A 10274-nucleotide genomic window follows, 5' to 3' on the forward strand; every position below is an offset into this window, starting at 1 on the left:
GGGTGGGATGCCTGGGATGGAGTGGGGTGCGTGGGATGGGGTGGGATGTGGGTTTGAAATGGGGTGGGATGCGTGGGATGGAGTGGGATGGAGTGGGATGTGGGTTTGGGATGGAGTGGGATGGGGTGGGATGTGGGTTTGGGATGGAGTGGGATGGAGTGGGATGTGGGTTTCAGATGGCATGGGATGGGGTGGGATGTGGGTTTCAGATGGGGTGGGATGTGGGTTTGGGATGGAGTGGGATGGAGTGGGATGGAGTGGGATGGGGTAGGATGGGGTGGGATGTGGGTTTGGGATGGGGTGGGATGGAGTGGGATGGGGTAGGATGGGGTGGGATGTGGGTTTGGGATGCATGGGATGGAGTGGGATGTGGGTTTCAGATGGGGTGGGATGTGGGTTTGAGATGGCATGGGATGGAGTGGGATGCATGGGATGGAGTGGGATTTGGGTTTGAGATGCGGTGGGATAAGATGGGATGGGATGTGGGTTTGACATAGGGTGGTATAGAGGGTGGGATAAGATGGGGTGAGATGGACGGGATTGAGGAGTGGGATGGTATTGTGTAGGATAGAATGGGATGCTGGGGCTGGAACAGAATTCTGTGGGATAGAATGGGATGCTGGGGTTGGAACAGGATTGTGTGGGACAGAATGGGATGCTGGGGTTGGAACAGGATTGTGTGGGACAGAATGGGATGCTGGGGTTGGAACAGGATTGTGTGGGATAGAATGGGATGCTGGGGCTGGAACAGGATTGTGTGGGACAGAATGGGATGCTGAGGTTGGAGCAGGATTGTGTGGGGTAGAATGGGATGCTGGGGTTGGAACAGGAGGGAATGAAGGGTGAGGTGCTTTAGGATGGGGTGAGGTGAGATAGTGCAGGATAAGGGGTGGGATGAGATGGGGCGAGATGGACGGGATTGAGGAGTGGGATAGGACTGTGTGGGGTGGAATGGGATGCTGGGGCTGGAACAGGATGGAATAAAGGGTGGGGTACTTTAGGATGGGGTGAGGTGAGATAGGGTGGGATGGGACAGGATGGGATGGGAATGGAATAAGGTGGGATGGGGGGAGGTAGGACAGGACAGGATTGGGCTGTTGGATGGGACGGAGAGGAAGGAGACCCTCTTCACTTTCATTCCTGCAGCAGAGGGAAACTCTGCAGCCCCCAGGGATGCTCCCACCTGCCAGGCTCCCTCCTGCCACTCTCCAGCTTTTCTGGACCCTGCTCTAAGTGAAGGGATGGAGCTCTGTGACCCCACAGGGATGGGGCCTCTGGAGTGCACAAGGCTGTGCAGGGAAGATAAAAGGTCATAGAATCATTGAGTCATGGAACAGTTTGGGTTGGAAAGGACCTTTAAAGGTCAGCTATTCCAGCCCTCCATCCTCTGCTCCGTGCTGGTATTTGGGACAGTTCAGTACAGAGGGGAACTCGCTATTTGACAGCTGAGGGCTTAGTTCCCAGATTTATTAGGAAGATAAATGTTTTCCACAGCCCAGGGGTGTCTAGCACTGAGATCTGTGCCCCTCTGTGTGCCTCCAGACCTGCCAGCCCAGTGTCACACTGCCCCAGCAATTCCTGCATTCACACTGGGGGGATCCCTCTCCACCCACCCCACCCTCATCCAGCTGGGGGCAAAGGCAATTTCCACTCCTGAGCTCAGCCTGCCTTCATCCCTGAGCACCAAAACACACTCCATAAGTGTTAACATCTGCAATATCCCCTGCTCTGAGACTGCAGGACAGCCTGTGTGGGGCACATGGGATTGCCCACAGGGGTCAGCAGAGCAGTGTGTGCAGGGTGCTGGGGCAGGGAATGCTCCTGGCAGGTGGGAACATCTCGCTGTGGATGGGATTTCTGGAGAGCAGAGAAGAGTCCTCAGCAGCAACCTGTAGCTGAGGGACAGATTTATCAGCACCACAAACACCACGGTTTGGTTCGGTGATGAAATCAAAGCCTCTCATGGACAAACTGGCTTTGATGTGATTTCAGCAAAGGCTGAAACCCTTTGAAATGCAAGCACAGCTGAAGAATGTGTGCATGTATGAAATAGAATCCAAAGTTATTGCCTCAGGCACAGGGCCCACAGCCCACAGCCCACAGCCCGGCTCGTTTTGCTGCCAGTGCATCCCCGTGCTGTGGTTTGCTCAGTCGTGTGCCTTCCAGCTGAGCTTGTGACCCAAAACAACCATCTGACTGTGCTGGGCTGAGGCAATCAGGGTTTTGTCTGCTGGCCAAAGCGCAGCGTGCCCAGGGGTGTTGGTAATGGGCAGCCAGGGAGTGGAGGAACAAGGGAAGAGAGATAGAATCTTGAGCATCGCGAGGTGCCAGGAGGGAATTTCTCCTTCCCACAGCCTTGCTCTGCTCAGCAGGATGGTTCCTCCAAAGACCACAGCAGCATCCACAGAGCCACAGGCTCCCAGAGCTGCCACCAGGCTGGAGATCTTCAAGCCAGAGTTGGTCAGTGCTGCCCCTGAGCTCCAGCCCCTCCATCTGGCAGCTCTCCTCAGGAGGATGAGTCAAACCAAGCTGGCAGGAGCTTTATCTCCAGCCTGGAGAACATCTGATTGTCTCCTGCTGGGGAAAGGCAGGCAGAAAATGTGAGTGGTTTGGCTGTGCCTGGGCTGAGACCTGCTGGAGCCTCCAGGCACGGCACTGGCTGTGTCCTGTGATGCTGGGGGTGTGCCATGGGCTGGAACACAGGGATGGACCAGCTGGAACTCCATCCCAGCATCCCCAGCCCTCATTCTGAGCAGCTGGGAATCACCTGCCCCAAGGCTTTGCAAACCAAACCATCACTTCCCTGCAGCACCACTTCCCTAACCCAAACCCAAAACAAAAACAAAAAGCAAACCCAAACCCAGACCCAAATCCTAACCCTAACCCTTACCCTAACCCTAACCCAACCCAAATACAAACCCAAACCTAACCCTAAACCCAAAACCCAACCCGAACCCAGACCCAAACCCTAACCCTAACCCTAACCCAAACCCAAATCCAAACCCAAACCTAACCCTAAACCCAAAACCAAACCCAAAACCTAACCCGAACCCAGACCCAAACCCTAATCCTAACCCTAACCCAAACACAAACCAAACCAAAACTCAAACTCAAACCCCAACCCAAACTCAAACCCAAACCCAAAACCAAACCCAAACCCAAGACCTGACCCAAACCCAAACCCTAACCCTATTCCTAACCCAAACTCTGACCCTAACCCAAACCATCACTTCCCTGCAGCAGCAATTCCCTAAACCAAACCCTAACCTACCCCAAACCCAAACCATCCCTTCCCTGCCCAGGTGAGCAGAGAAGCTGTGGAGCACAGGAGCACACCCTGCTCACCCTTTCCATGTTCCAGAGCACTCCATAAAAGAAGGAAGCACATTTATATTTCAGTTTTCCTCCTGCTCGAGGACATGATGTGATTTTTCTCTCCAGGGACAAGCCAGCAGCTGCTTGAACCCCACAGCTGAAGGCAGGAGCTGGTCCAGGTGACACCTTGGGGTCACTCCTGTCCTTCCAGGCTGGCTGCTCCTCACCCCTGGAGTCCCTCTGGGCTGGATGGATTTGGGATGAAGGTGTGTGCCTTGAAGGACAGCACACAGAAAGCAGGGAATGGAGGTGGAGGAGGCCTCTGGAACATTCTGAGCAGCTGCAGATAATTAATTGTACCAAGGGATGTGAGGTGGATTCTGCTTCTACTTTGATTTTTGTCTAGAAACCACTTTAGGTAAAGCCCATCTCACTCAGGCTTAATCCACTGCTCACTCTGATATTGAAATATCAGTGTGAGCTGGTGTGCAGTGTGGATTTTCCTTCTCCCACCTTCCTCCTCCTTCATCCCAAACATCTCCAGGAAGCACCAAGTTATTTTGTTTCATTTATTCATCACCGTGATGCAAAGTTATTCATTTTAAAACACAAAAAGAGCAAAAAATAAACCTCACATATCTCTTGGATATTCCAGTTCACCAAAGAATAGAGCATCTGAGAATTTTAGGCCAAAGATAGAACAGAAAGGTGGTTCAGGCAGGGCAAACTGCCACTCAAGCAGTTGGTTTTGGCTAAAATCTTGGTGTATCAGAGGCTTCTCCCCCAAAAGTTCAGGCTGTGCTCTCCCAACTCCCCATCACCTGGGCAGGAAGGAAGATCCTCTCCAGGGACTGAGGATGATTGAATAAAAACAACACAACTCCTGGGTTTGGGTGTTTTCCAGCTGGTACTGCAGGTCCTGGGATTGCTGATAGTCCATTCCCACTGAAAGCATCTGAAATCCCTTCTCCTCACTCCCCTCAGTATTTAAGGCTTTCCATTCCCTCTGAAAGCATCTAAAACCCCGTCTTCTCACTCCCCTCAGTATTTAAGGCTTTCTCCTCTTTGAGGAAGAGAGACACAGGTTTTTCCATAGTGGTTTCAAACAGAACATGGGAATTTAGAAGAGGCAGATGGCAGTGCCACCCATGCCAAACCCAGCACCAGGAGCTGCTGCTCACCTGCAGAGATTGGTGACCCAGCACTGAGCACTGCACTGTTCCCACCTGGGCAGTTCCATCCATCCATGGATTCCCTCTCTGGGATGCTGTTCCCACCTGGGCAGCTCCATCCTGTTCCCAGGATGGGATGGAGGAGGCTGAGTCCTCCAAAAATTTGAGGAACCCCAGGGAATGCCCCATGGCCTCTCCCTTTATCGGAATAAAGTCAAAAAGGACTCCTCTGTCTCATTTTTGGACATTTTGGATTCCCTCTCTGGATGCTGCTGTCAGGGACAGGGACACCAGAGGTGCACAAAGGCACTGAGCTGTCCCAGGTGAGCCTGAGGGGTCACAGAAATGATCCACACCTGGAATAAACCTGGGGGAACAGAGATTCCAAAAGGCAGCTCTCACCCAGCAACACCATTACAGAGTTCAGCCATTTTCATCAACCCACAAACCATGTGGGACTGGAATAGAGAGGAGGAGAAATAATATTTTTTTAAATTATTATTATTATTTGTAGAAAAGAGTATTTTCATTCTAAGCTGCCATATTTATTTACAGAATTTATGGGCTGCTCCACAGGAAAAGCAGCCCTACAGCAGGCTTGGAAAGTTTTAGAGGGTTTGGACCCCAGAGCAGACACAACTTTGGAGTCTCAGGAAGGACCAGACTGAGGTGCTTTGCTATCCCCTCCTTGCTTTTGTTCACAACCAAATTTGCAGCTCCAGGCTGAGTTTTAATTATTACTTTTTGCCCTCAGCGCAGAGAAAACACTTGGGACAATTATTTGAGCTGCTAATGAAGCAGCTCCAATCCCCAAAAGGATTTTCTCACTGATGTGCTGCTCTCAGGACACCTTGGAAGCCCCAGAAGGAAACACCTTGAAAGACCCAGACAGAAAATAGAGAAGCAGCTCCCCAGGGAGGAGGCTGCAGTGCTGGAAACAGCCCTTGATTTTGATTTAGCCCTTGATTTTGGAAAGCCATAAACCTGTTCCCTTGCACCTGGGCACAACTGGAGCTGCAAACCCACCCTGAGGCAAGGCTGACCTCTAGTGCCACATCCTTGCTCTGGAAATCCAGGTATGAAATGGAATGAAGGCAATGGGTGATGGCATTACAGATAGAAAATGCAAATTAAAATAGAGAATAAATATGGAAAACAGAGAAAATTATATGGGGAAAAAAAACTAAAGATGGTTTAGAAATTAGAAATTGAATTAGTACAAATTGTATCAAATCACAGCCATGGCTCTTGATGTGCCCAGCAGCAAGGTCACCAAATCTCAGAGGCAGCAGCATCAGCTGATGAACCAAGACCCATCCTGGATGTCCCTGCCCTTTCCTGAATCCTAAAAATCTTCTTTTCCCACATTTAGGGGATCCAGGAGAATTAGCATTCACCCAGTATCACTCTCACAGCAGCCAACCCTCTGGTGCTGCTGATAAATCATCTCCAGGGATGAGCTGCTGCAGGGAAGGAAAGGAAAAAAAGGAAGGAATGGAAGGAAATTGAAGGAAAAACCTTTTTTTTTTTTTTTTATGGGATATTCAGAGTTTTGAGGCACCAAACCCTAAATCTCCACCACTTTTAAGGCAGGAGGGCCCTCTCGTGGCTGTGGCCATGGTGGGAGGGGACAGCAAGGCAGCGACCACAGATTCACAGCGGCACATTTCGCTTCTTCTTTCACTCCCAGGCACCAAATCAGCCCAAATCTCTCCTTTCCTCACAGGAACAACCATTTCCTTGAGTCCCCTCACTAACTTCCACAGCCAGGATGGTTTCTCTGAAGGTAACTTGGCAGGACAATGGCCAGGACTCTGACTTAAAGCTGCTTTTCTGGCGGACATTTCCACCCACCTGATTATTTGAAATGAAAACTATTGGAAATGTTCCTTTTGCTGTGAGTGGGGTTTGATCTGCAGGACCTCTCTGGTCCCACTTCCCCAGCAAATTCCCAGGGATGGATTTAGGGTTGCTGGATTTAGGGTTTCCCACCGCAGCGTAGGGCAGCACTGACATCTAGTGGTCTCAATTTTGGCCATTGGAGCTGCTTCATTAGCAGCTCAAATAATTACCCTAAGTGTTTTCTCTGCGCTGAGGGCAAAAAGGAATAACTAAAACTCAGCCTGGAGCTGCAAATTTGGATGTGAACCCATTTGCAGAGCAAGGAGGGGACAGCAAAACGTCACAAACTCCCCCAAAAAGCAGTGAGAGGAATGACAGATTTCTCTTTACAAACAAGCTGTGGGTCTGCTGGTAGCTAAAACCAGCACTTGGATACTCCAGTTCACCAAAGAAATTGTTTTAAATACAGAATCTGAGAATTTTAGGCCAGAGATAGAGCAGAAAGGTGGTTCAGGCAGGGCAAACTGAAGCTCAAGCAGATGATTTTGGATAGAAGGTTGGCATATCAGAGGCTTCTCCTCCAAAAGTTCAGGCTGTGCTCTCCCAACTCCCCATCACCTGGGCAGGAAGGAAGATCCTCTCCAGGGACTGAGGATGAATCAGAGTGCATTGTTAGTCAGCTTTCCAGGAAATAAAATGAAATAAAATTTTCTTGGAGGAAAAAAAAACCCAGCTGGGTCTAGGTAGGGTCATTGGAGTTTGGGGTTGGAGGAGATAAAAGAAACAATGGGAAGGATTCCACTGATTGATGAATGGAAAAAGAGATTTGCCTTTACAAATAAACTTTAGGTTTGCTGATAAATGAAATTAGATATTGAAAGATGAAAGAAACAATGGAGGAAAAACAACCTAAATTTTTTAAGAATTGAGAATTAAAAAGGGAGGATTACACATTAGAGGGGAATCTTTGGGATCAGGTGTTTTGGGAAGTCTGAACCTCTCAAGTACCTCAGAAATGGGGAAGAGAGAGGGAAATGTGGCTGGGAAAATGGGATAAAAAGGAGGCTACATCCTCCAAAAATTGGAGACACCCCAGGGGATGCCCCATGGCCTCTCCCTTGATTGGAATAAAGTAAAAGGACTCCTCTGTCTCCTTTTTGGACATCAACCTCTGGTGTTTGTAAATTAATTTTCCTGACAGCGGCAATTTTGCTGCTGCAGAGCGGGAGCAGCAAGCACAACACGGGGCTCACCCTGGGAGCCAGAAATGCCCCCCAAAATCCTGGGAGCACCCGGGAAGGGACAGGAGGGACCTGCAGGGCTGGGGATACGCGGGGCAGATTTTTCCAGGCTGTTTCTTTGATCAAAAGGGTCTCTAAAGCCCAGAGGCTGAGCAGTTAATGGCATTCACGTGCCCGGGCAGCCCCTGGAAACTCGAGCAGAGGATGAACTTTGGTGAGGGAACCCCAAAAATTCTTGAGGCTCCTCACGCTTTGCTGGGAGAGGATGCTGAGGGGCAGCCAGGTGAGCTTTTGCTCTTTCCCAGGTGAGGTTTTGCTCTTTCCCAGGTGAGGTTTTGCTCTTTCCCAGCTCTTTCCTTTTTTTTGGGCTGGTTTGTAATGAGCCCTGCGAGGCTACAAGAAATTCCAGCTACTGTTTGCGGGGCGAGCCGCTAATGAGAAGCAGCGGTGCCTCGGAGCTAAGATGCAAGCGCGTCCTCCCAGATCAAAGAAGCAGCTCCGGCAGCGGAAAGCCGGCAATAAATGACATCCTGTCGCCTGCAGCCTTACCTGTCCCGGTTCAGAGCAGGGGCAGAGCCTCCCTAGCCCTCCTCCCAAGGGAAGGGAGAGCCCTGGAGGTGTTGGCACCTTCCGAGGGGTTTGGGCTTGGAGGAAGCACGGTCGGGGCTCACTTTTGGCTCTGTGCTTTCCTGCCGGCGTTAAAACACAAATTGTGCCCAGCTCGGTGAAGCTGGAGAGGGAGGAAAACCCACCCGAGGCAGTGGAAAGAAGCAGGAGAGGAGAGCGGGGGGCTGCTGATAAATCATCTCCAGGGATGAGCTGCTGCAAGGAAGGAAAGGAAGGAAAAGGGAAAGAAAAACCCTTTTTTATGGGGTATTGAGGGCTCTGAGTCCCAAAACCCTACATCTCCACCACTTTTGAGGCAGGAGGGCCCTCTCACTGCCAGGAGGGGAGGGGGCTGCTGAGACCAGGCAAGGCTCTGGGTTTGGAAGGAGACCATTAGATATGGACACACATCCCAGACCAAACTCCAGCAGAGCCGGGCTTGCTTTCCTCCCTTCCTGCAGTTCCCCGGCCACCCAACATCTGGATTTTAAGTGTCCCTTTCCACACCTGTGTCACTGTCCACCACAAGCATCCAAAATTGGTTTTAATTATTATTTCCTCCTCTGCTAGGCTCACAAACCCCACACTTTAAAAGGAGTGAGCAGAGCCGTGGCCCCAGGGCAGCTGCTGTTTGAGCCAGGGCTCTGTGTTTACTATAGGTAGGGATGTGGCTTTTAAGAGGAGATAATAACAGAGAGGGGGATGTAAATACACCCTGGAGTAAAGGGAGAGCAGCCTTTAACCCCACTCCTCATTACTCAGCACCGGCCAGACTCTGGTTTCCCAGGAATCCTGAGGTGCCAAACGCTGCTTGGCTCTTTCAATTTTTTTTCAGATGAGGCTGAGGGGGAAAAAAAAAACCAAATGTGGAGGAGCTGGTCCTTGGGCTGGCACACCCAGCAAGGCTGAAGGAGCACAGGATGCATCCACCACCCCCAAACTGCTGCAGGGACATCCCAGGATGTTCCAGTGCCACACAAAGGGCGCTCCAGAGGCCAGGAATTTCATGAACTAATGGAGAAGGAGGGCTTAAGAGGAAAGAAGGAGTAATATATACGTAGTGATTTCCCTCTCTCCGTGACAGCCAGTTGTTCCCTGTTTCTGAGTGGGTTCCCAGCCAGGGACAGAATGTTTCTGCCCATCTCCTGGTGCTTGCCACGCTGAGCACACAGCAGCTACTTGCATTTACAGCCTGAGACTTTTATATTGCTGCGGGGTTTTTCCTCGCTGCGAGGGGATTCAGTTGGGAATTCCAACTCAGTCTGAAACGGGGTGAATGAAGGGTTTGTAAATGAAGTCACACAACACACACAGAGTGAAACAAACAAAGAGCAACAGGAGGAGCTGGCTGCATTGTATTATTCTCATAGGTATTTTCCACAAGTCTGATTTAGCCGGTTGTCTTATTCCAGCTGGAGGAAACCCCATGTGGATCCAGCTGTTGGTTCAGAGCATGGAAACTCCTTGTACGTGTGTCCTGTTGGAGTTTTCCCTGGGGCCCAAAGCCCTTTCTGTCCCTGGCTAAGGGAAGGACATGGGAACCTCCCGAGGCACCTTCTGAAACGAGATGCTCTCCAGCTGGCATGGGCCCGGTGCTTTCCAGCTGGGAGGGGATGCTGAGAATCAATCAGCGCTCTGGAGTGAACCCTTCCGTGCCGGTGGAGGGGGAACTGTGCCAGCGCCTCTATCAGGGGCTGGACCCCCGGAGCCTGGGGAGGATCAGACCCGTGCGGGCAGCGCTGGGGCTGAAGAAGGGGTTAATCCTGGGAGAGCAACAGGCTGGAGTTGACACTTGCAGGCAGGCGGGGCTGCCGGCGCCTGATTGGCCTCAAATCGTATCCAAAAGTGGGTTGGGGTTTTTCTTTTTTAGTTTTTTCCCCTTTTCTTTTTTTTTTTTTTTTTTTTTTTTTTTTTTTCCTTTCCCTGGTTTGGGGGGATATTTTTGATTTTTTTTTTCCTTCTTTTTTTTTCTCGGTCGCGTTTTTTTGTTTTTTTTTTTCTGTCTCTCTCTCTCTCTTTCACTTCTCCTCCTCCCCCAGGCTCCGGCTGGCAGGGGAGGGGAGTGGGGAGAACAGCGAGAGATCAAAAATAAACCTCT

Source organism: Melospiza melodia, chromosome 29 (assembly GCF_035770615.1).
Source record: "Melospiza melodia melodia isolate bMelMel2 chromosome 29, bMelMel2.pri, whole genome shotgun sequence".
NCBI lineage: Eukaryota > Metazoa > Chordata > Aves > Passeriformes > Passerellidae > Melospiza > Melospiza melodia.